The sequence below is a fragment of the Aedes aegypti genome, chromosome 3, assembly GCF_002204515.2.
Source record: "Aedes aegypti strain LVP_AGWG chromosome 3, AaegL5.0 Primary Assembly, whole genome shotgun sequence".
Classification (NCBI taxonomy): domain Eukaryota; kingdom Metazoa; phylum Arthropoda; class Insecta; order Diptera; family Culicidae; genus Aedes; species Aedes aegypti.
The window spans coordinates 338,645,997-338,655,621 of NC_035109.1; the positions used below are offsets into that span (position 1 = coordinate 338,645,997).

The following is a 9,625-nucleotide window of genomic DNA, read 5'->3' on the forward strand; positions in this document are numbered from 1 at the left end:
AGAGACTCGTAACTACATGAAAAGACATTTGGTTCATCCGTAGATGCTATGTCCACACATCCGGGGAAGTGTGTATTGAATAAACATTCTAAAACTTCTTCATCGGAAGAAGTAAAGTCACCATTAGGTAAGCGAATTTCGTTCACTTGGAAATCCTTAGATTTTGCAAGAATTTTGTTCAACCGACTGACTTCACTCAAACTGGAAACATTTGTACAAAGGTTTTTCCAGCCGGATCGTTCAGCAGAACGAGAGCCTTCTTGTAAGCCTTGCGAGCCGACTTGAACGACTCTGATCCAGCTGAACGGCGTCTGTTCCAACTCCTTCTACATTGTTTCCTGAGTCTAGTCATATCGGAATTCCACCATGGGGTCCCTCTTGTAGTCTTTACAGACCGCAGAGGACATGCTTCTTCAAAAGCTTCCATAATGTAGGATGTTGTAGTATCAACGGCATCATCCAGATCACTTGGATTTTCAATGGACGGAGAATATCCATGAAATTTGGTCGCAACCAATTCAATATAGAGTTCCCAGTTTGTTGACCGGGGATTCCTAAAACGCAAAGTCTGCGCAGTTACATTTGAATGTTCAAAGAAGATGTAGCGATGATCAGATAATGATTCCTCATCTGATACATGCCAATTCGTCAACTCGTGACTGATTCTATTCGAGCAGAGCGTTATGTCTAACACTTCTTCTCTATTAGAAACCATGAAGGTTGGTCGATTGCCTATGTTAAGTAATCCAAGGTCTGTACTACTTAAGTATTCCATCAGACTGGAGCCTCTCAAATTGATATCCGAGCTGCCCCAGATGATGTGATGAGCATTGGCATCACTGCCCACAATCAGCGGAAGGCCTTTTGTTACGCAGTGTACGACAACTCGTTTGAAGTCATCCGTTGGGGATGGTTCATCATGTGGTAAATATACCGAACAATAGACGTATTTCCTGTTGAGGTCACCAACAGAAACATCGATTGTGACAGCACATACATCTCTGGTAGTTAACTCAGAAATGAGTGTAGCAACGATTGCTTTATTAACGAGCACGCATGCGCGGGGCATGGAGCGCGAGTTTGCCATTTCAAGCTTGCTAAAAAGTAGCAAAAACTGGGTCCACAAGGTTACCTAGATAGAAGTTCCCTCTACGAAAGTAGGGTTCTTGAACTAGCGCCACTTGGGCTGCATCATTTTGCATGAGTCTGCAAAGATTGATCGTTGCTGTTCTTTTATGCTGAAGATTGATCAGAGCTAACCTAACCGTAGCCACTACCCAAACTAGGCAGGATTAAGCTTTTTGCAATCTCAGCACGAAAAAGACCAGCAACGAAAAAACCAGATCGGTATCTATTTAAAGTCGCCAAAGGCGAAAGAGCACAGAATACACTGTGTAAAACGCATAATGCGAATCCATATAGGTGATAATTTAAATTAAATGTCAACATATTCATAATCCCACCCTTATTAAGCCTCAGGATAGAGACTGAAGAAGGGCAGCCGATTATCTCGGAGAAACACAAGGTCACCTGCACCATTGCTCCGGGTAGCACAGGAAGGACTCAATACTGTGGAGGGCGCCCTGGTACCCCACAGGCTCCGTTAGCGGTTAGGTTTTATTTAGACCCCCCTAACCATTTATTCCTAGGCACGGTACGCATCACACCATAAATTAGGGGTCACCTGTGAGGTGGACTTTTACCACCGGAACAGGCAGTCCGTAGTGTTAATTCTTAGCCAGTTGAAACAACCGCTACCGACACTACGCGGCTATCTAGGCTGCTCGGGAAAAGGAGGTTAATATTGATGATTAACTCCTGACATGCCCAAGCAGCCTCAAAAGTCGTCACTACAAGTGTCGGCATTATTCCTGTTTCATATAAGTTAAAATATATACATGTAATTTTCAGTTTTCGTCATTAATAAAAACGTCTTTTGAATTGTTCGACATTATAGATGTTGACGTATTTTTCCAAAAACTTCTCGAGACAAAAATACAAAACTAGCTTTAAATTTAAGTCGTATATTTCCCCCTTGTCCATGGATCGCATCACCGACCAGAGGTGACTCCCAGATCTTTTCCTCCCTCACTAATAAACACCCTTCCCGTGGTGATTGTGGAGATGCAGAGGTATTCTCGGTCTCTAGAAGCAACAATCATTACACCCTAACATTCCTTCCCCATCCCAACTGACTGTAAGGACTTGGCCGGCGCCGTTATTGATCAATAATATTAGATCTGCTAAAATTGCACTTCGAGAGTAAGCGGAAACTCCCATCCCTTATTCATTTGGATCGTAGTGCAATTCTTACCAGTTCCGATCAATCACGGAGTAGCAACCATTGACATGTACAGTCAGTCTATGCTATGCTATGCTATGCTATCCATTCAAAATAGAGACTTCTATGAAAATAGTAAAAAAAATCTCTAAAAAAACATGCAACCAGCCCTGCTCTCATCAACCCTCTCTAAGTGCCGCCCTCACGCAACCTCAAAATGTGACTGTCTTGCGACAATTGGGGTTGTTAGTTTTAATAAAATTATAGGACCAGCCATCACTCGAGCACAAAAGCAGACAAATAGTCATGGAAAAGGTGAAAAGTGGCGCAGGAAATCATTTAATGGGTGCCATTTAACGCGAACAAAAAGGCGATCGGATCAACTCGGCGGGTGACTGACTGCCACAGAGCTGTTGAGGGCGGTAATATATGATGGGGTACACTGTAATTAATATGCTTACAATGGGGCACACACGCAACTCGAGCCGTGATAACGATCATGTGAAGGGTGACTTCGGGAGAACTTTTGATGAAATTTGTAATGGGCGAATAAAGAGAACTTAATCTTTTTCAGTATGATTTGGAGTTTAGGGTAGTACAGTGTTTAGATCTTATTATTCCAAGAACTAATGACATTATATTTCTGAACCATTAGGAAGACAAGGCATTCATCAATGAACCACCAATTCAAACAAATCTGAAGGCTGTTCTGTTGATCCTGCTTTTCTGGACATAGAAAAAACATTAGACAGTGTTTGGCATGAAGGCTTGATTGTAAAATTGAAAAAAATCTTTCACTTCAGAGGTTTATTGACAAAAGGTCGAAAGATAAAACGTCGAATGCACAAAAGGTTGAAAGACAAAAGATCCAAAATGTTTTACTTGTTGGGATTTTTTTCCTTCTTTGGAAGTAGGCTTTCGACCTCTTGTCTCTTCTTCTTTGTTCTTCGACCTTTTGTCCTTGCGACTTTTTTTCTATCGATCTTCTGACGTTTTGTATTTCGACCTGTTGTCATAGATTTCACTTCAGGTTAATTATCAGAACTCCAAGTCTAAAAAACTTTCTGTTAGAGCTGGTGTTTTTCAAGGCAGGATTTTGAGGCCAATATTATATAATATTTTCACATATGACTCAACTGAGTTACCTCGGGGATGTCAAAAATCTTTTTCCTGTGTTTCATCTGTGGTAGATTGTAAAAAGGTTCAGATATTTTTTCTTAATGCTAGCGAAAATGGAAGATTTCTGCCAATGCTTCCAAAACTCATCTTAAAATATTCCCACAAAAAGCTCTTTATTTGAAACTTTCAATTAAACAAGTTGTCACGATGAGAGGGGTTCCAATTAATTGGTCAGATGAAGTTAAGTATCTAGCGCTCATGCTAGATAAAAATTTTACTTTCTAAAATCACATTGAAAGCATTCAAGCCAAATGAACATTGAAGAACAAAACTTTGTCTTTAGAACGAGCTTTTGATTGCGCAGAATTACGTAGAGACCTCGGGTGAACACTTCAGTTCGTTTGGCGACTTATCTTCTTCTTTCTGGCATGTAGTCCCCACTGGGACAGAGCCTGCTTCACAGCTTAGTGTTCTTATGAGCACTTCCACAGATATTAACTGAGAGCTTACTATGCCAACAACGATTTTTGCATGCGTATATCGTGTGGCAGGAACGAAGATACATTATGCCCCGGGAAGTCGAGAAAATTTCCAACCCGAAAAGATCCTCGACCGGTGGGATTCGAACCCACGACCCTCAGCTTGGTCTTACTGAATAGCTACGCGTTTACTGCTACGGCCATCTGGGCCCCTGTTTGGCGACTAATGTGCCTGTTGTATAACATTGCACCTAGCCTCAGTCAGTGATTCCTAAAGCGGGCGAATTTGCCCCCCTGGGGGCGATTTTCAAGCTCAAGGGGGCGAAAATTTGTAAAACAGAATTTGGGGGGTGAAAAATCTAGAAAAGGGGCAAAAAGACTAAAACGGGAGCATTTGAAAAAAAAACTACTCATAAGCTTTTTGGAGCACACATCTGAAGGTTAATCAGTTCCAAACTTAATTAATTCCAGAAATATTTTACCTTGAATCGATATACAGTCGCCTCTCCACATCTCGATATCAAAGGGACCATCGAGATAGGGAGAGATCGAGACAAAGAACAAATTTTTGATGAATACTAGATTGAAAAACATTCCGTTGCCAAGAAAGTAATACACAAATAAACGTCATTTTGCGCTCCTTATTTGTTTTTAATCCCAAAACTTTGGTCTAGTAACCTTCGATATTGCTCATATCGACATACGGAGAGAAAATTGAGAACAAAAAATCAACAGAAACACATCGAGATATGGAGATATCGAGATAAGGAGGATATCGAGATATGGAGAGTGAAAATATATGCAGACTGAAGGGACTTATGAAATCATCGACATATCAAGTCGAGTCAAGGAGAGTCAACTGTATTTCAAATCATTGTCATTTTAAACTTGATAATTGTCAAACACAAAATGTTTGTGTTATACATTCGGGTTTTTAATATCATGTGAGTTTTTAGAATGGTTGGTATTTGAGATTTTCCCAAGGTCGGATGATTAGTCACAGATAACATAACACAACAAATTTTGGATGTACCAAACATGTATCTGAGAATGTTTGAAATCTTTTGCAAATGCCCAATATTTTATATGAGGATTTTGTTTGTGTGGGAACTTTGAGGTTAGGAAGCTTATATTTCTTTCATTGGCATCCAGCTTTTTTACAGAGAAGAACTAGAGTACCCATTTTGAAGTTTCGGTTTCACTAATTCTTATTATTTCTTATGGTACAAATCGTTTTAGAGACAGATTTTTCTTGTCTAATACCCTTAAAAAAATTGAAAAATATTTTGGATTTCCATATATTTTTCCAATGTTTTTGGAATGAATAAAAAAAAAACGTTCCTAGAAACGTCGAACGTTTATTATTCACAATTTCTGTAAATTATTGCGCTAATTTCAGAAATAAATAATAAATCAGTATGAAATCACCATTTACGAATCATCCCACAATTACTATTACGTCACAAGTTGGTGCCTTTGCATATATTACATTCAAATAGTTTAAATTGGTCCGAACTTGTATCGAAACCTGATTCAGTAGCCTGTAATGCTCGCATAATATTGTTGAAATTGCTATTATTAATTGTAATCCAGTAAATCATTATTAATAATTGTGGGTTATCGATATTTGAAAAAATATGTTTTAAATTTACATAATAGTTATTGTATTATGATTTTGTGGATATGCGAGTCGAAGATATTTTTTGAGTTACAGTGCTTAATTAAATAAAATATTGAAATCACATATCAGGGGGGCGATTCCAAATAAATATTGGCCTCAAGGCGGCGAAAGTTGAAAAAGTTTGGGAAGCACTGGCCTAGAGAGTATCATGCGGAGAGCCAGAATTCATCCCCGTAATGCTACAACTAGATAACTCGAAAATCAAAATTTTGAGACGAGCAACTTTGCAATAAAATGTGATGGTTAATCGCAGTGAATATGATTGAAAAAAATGAACTATAACTTGTTTATTTTGAATCACTCGCTCGTGAGCTGTGGATATATTGCAGATCTAATTAAGGATAATGCTTTGACATATTGAAGTCAAAAATATCAAATTTCGAGTTTTCTAGTTGTAGCATCAAGGGGACAAGTTATCAGCAAAGGCACGATTTTCACAAAATCTATTCAATTTGTTTTTTGTTTCGTCAATAACATGGAAATAGTCGGAAGAACATTGAAAGAATGTCAGATTTGTACACCCGCTTAAAGCCATAGGAAATACTTATCTTAAATGATTGCATGCTTTGTACTGAGGATCCAAAAAAGCATCAAGCTTAGGCTCCGGCGAGATTCGAACTCACGATCTCCTGTTTACTAGACAGGCGCTTTAACCAACTAAGCCACGGCGCCGTTGAGTTTCTCTGCGTGCAAACTTCTATTTCAATTATCGCATTTCCATATCTCCTACTGTTCTACACGCAACTACAAGATCAAGATAAGCAATCCCACTCAATCCAGTTGGTGCTCCCCGGCTGCCACATATTCCCGTTCAACCTGAAATTCTCCCCCGACGACTCTGATGTCGGTTGAAAAGCATGTGCGGGAGAGTGTTGTTCACAAACCGCTGCGAGCGTATTTGGATTGGATGTCAGTCGTCGCCCGCTCGGTGAAAGGTGGACCTTCAACTGCGTTGATCGAAATATGATCATCGACTTTAGTCAATGTCATACGAAACGTGTGTGCGAGCGCCGCCTCGTACTCATATTTATAAATTTTATCAACCTCTGCCATCGCTCGAACCACGCCGCTCCCCCTAACGTCACCTAGCGTGGGGAGTGAAGTAACCACATGCGCTGCTAAGTATTACGATATTTACCTACAATTGGATTTCTATCGCGCGAGTCGGCGGCGGCGGCTAATCGTCTTTCTTTGGCTCGGGCTGCGGTTTAGCGATGTCTGTCACGATGACGAGTGCCCTCCACTAAACGCACATGCTTCGCAGTTTCGGCTGAGAGAGAGAGAGAGGTGGTAGGGTAACAATTTCTACACACTAGCAACGAGACAGCGATGATGACTAAGGGATGTTTGGCGAATCTAGCTGGCCAAAAGTGAGTTTCCAAATTCGTTCGGGTTTTGAAATAATATTCTGCGTACGACACATCAATCGTTGTGCAATTGATTTTTTTTTTTTTTCAAATTGACGAATTCCTTCCAGAATGAGTTGAAAATGCTAGAAATCGTGCCGATATTCTTCGATGGATTAAATTTCATAAATGTGTTCGGTGTGTTCTATAGTGTTTTCTATAGTGTTTTCTATAGATAAATTAATAATTTTGATTGAAGAAAAATGTTTGAAAAACTTCTACGAGTTTTTGCATGCAATTTATTTGAAAAGTTCTAGCACCGAGTTAAATCAACTACTCATTACGTCCGAATCATTTTACTTTCACAGTAATCACTTGATTTTTTCTGGAGTATCGCAATATGATCAAAGAATGTGAAATCCGTCATTTGAATAAAAATATTTGGTAATATTTTTCACAGTACACAGTGGGTCATATACAAGCAAAATGTTGAAAAGTTAAGAAGGATAAATTATTTTATTAAACGTTTGAAAGTGATATGGCGCATTGAAAGTGATAAGATATTGTAAAAAACATAATGTGACGACAAAAACATGTTAAAATAAATATAAATGTGGTATGCGTATGAAATACACACACAATCACATATATTTACATGTACAACACACACTAGTTTGCACATACAAACATACATACAGACACTTAACCGTAGTAGTCGCATTTTCCTCGTTTATTTTACTAAAGGGTCTTTAGTATCAAATTGTTCCGAGGTACATACTTATCAAATTTCCACGAATATGGTAATGTAATATTTTGCCGTAGAAAACTTCACTGACGGGTCAGCAGTCATTCTCATGGTAATTCCATTATATACCCACATGAGTCCAACGTAATTCCCACAAGAATCCCAAAAAATATCCACCGGATTCCCACATAATTTCCATTGGAGTTTTCCTAGGATGTTAAAAAAACCACATGGAGTGCTCACAGGAATTTCATAAATTACGCTGTATTTTACACAATACCCACAGAATTACTAAAGGTTTCTATGATTCTTATGGGATTCGTACATGACTTCTAGAGTGGTTTCCCAGGAATCCACAAGGAATTCTAATTGTTTGTCACATAAATCTCACAGAATTTTCTCCGAACTTACACCGGATCGTCTCAGAAATTCCAGATATAGTCACATCTCCCTTACTCGATATCCTGTATCTCGATATTTCCCCTAACTCGATGGAATGCACGCTCCCTTCAATTGTAAGTCGATACCTCTCTAACTCGATGTTCCCTAACTTGATGCGATCTGTTTGAGTTTTCCATGCAAGTTTACCTCTCTAATTCGATATTTTCATAAACAGTTTGAATTATCTTCCAAATGTAAATCAATCCCATAAACTTGAGTGTTATGATTATGCTTGTAGCAAAATCAAGGATTTTAATTTGTTTTAACATTAGAAGCCTAGAATCCACAATGATGTAACACAATCCAGATTCGTAGAATTCACACTGAAAACCTAGGATGCAGTCTGAAACACCAGGTTCCACATTGGAATTCTTAGCATCCAAACTGGAATCCCAGAATCCATACTAGATTCCCAGGATCAATACTAGACTACCAGGACTCATACTTAAATCCCAAACTAGAATCCAGAGATCCACTATGGAGTCCAGGAGTCCGCAATGGAATCCCAGGATCCACAATAAAATACTGTAATCCACACTGGAAACCCAGAATCCACACAGGAGTCCCAGGATGCACAATGGATTCCCATGATCCATACTGGAATCTCAGTACTCACACTGCAATCCCAGAACCTACAATAAAAACTCAAGATCCATACTGGAATCATAGGATTTACACCGACATCGTAGGATCCAAACTAAAATGTCTGAATTCACCTTGGAAACGACGGATCCAGGTTCCAATCTCATTCTCTAAGCTGAAATCGCAAGATCTACTACTGGTTTCCCAAGGTATACACTGGAATCTTAAGATCCTCACTGACTTCTAAGGTTTCACATTGGAAACTCAAGACCTTCACTGAAATATCAGGTTCCACAATGGAATCCCAAGATCCGCCCTTTCACACTACGATCCTCACTGAATTACAACAATATTCACAGCAGAAGTTTAGGATCCACAATGAAGTAACACAATCCACTGTTTGTTCCCTCTTGGATTGGATTTTCGATCAGTAATAGATTAACCTTTCAGAAAGGTTATGGGCCCATACCAAGGGTCGAAACGTCGGATTATATGATGTTATTCCACATTTAAATTTATTACTGACTGAAAAGCCTATCCAAGTAGGAATAAAGAACATACCCAGTCAATACACGATCGTATATGAAAGGATATAAGAGTACAAAGGTGGAGGCGATATACGTACACTTTGCATGCAGCCTTATGGTGCATGTACGTATATCGCCTCCACTTTTGTACTCTTATGCGCAATCGTATACGAGTTTGTGTTTACTGGGTATGTACCGGTCGTCTTCACATTCAGCACAATCTGCACTAGATATACTAGGTTACATACTGAAACCCAAGGATAGAAACTAAAACTCCAAAAACCACAAAGATATCCCAAGATCTACAATGGATATTTAGCATCCTCACTAGAATTCCAAACTCTATACTGGATTCCAAGGATCAAAACTGGAATCCAATGATCCACATTGGAATCGCAGAATCTGCACTGAAAAGGATCCACGA

General features: G+C 39.1%; 1 non-coding gene across 1 annotated transcript; it reads right to left on the reverse strand.

Annotated features, from left to right (window-relative positions):
* Window positions 1-6,158: 6,158 nt before the first annotated feature.
* Trnat-agu lies at window positions 6,159-6,232 on the reverse strand. Its single transcript has one exon. It is a non-coding gene; the product is annotated as a tRNA-Thr (tRNA).
* Between the last annotated feature and the right edge of the window lie 3,393 nt (window positions 6,233-9,625).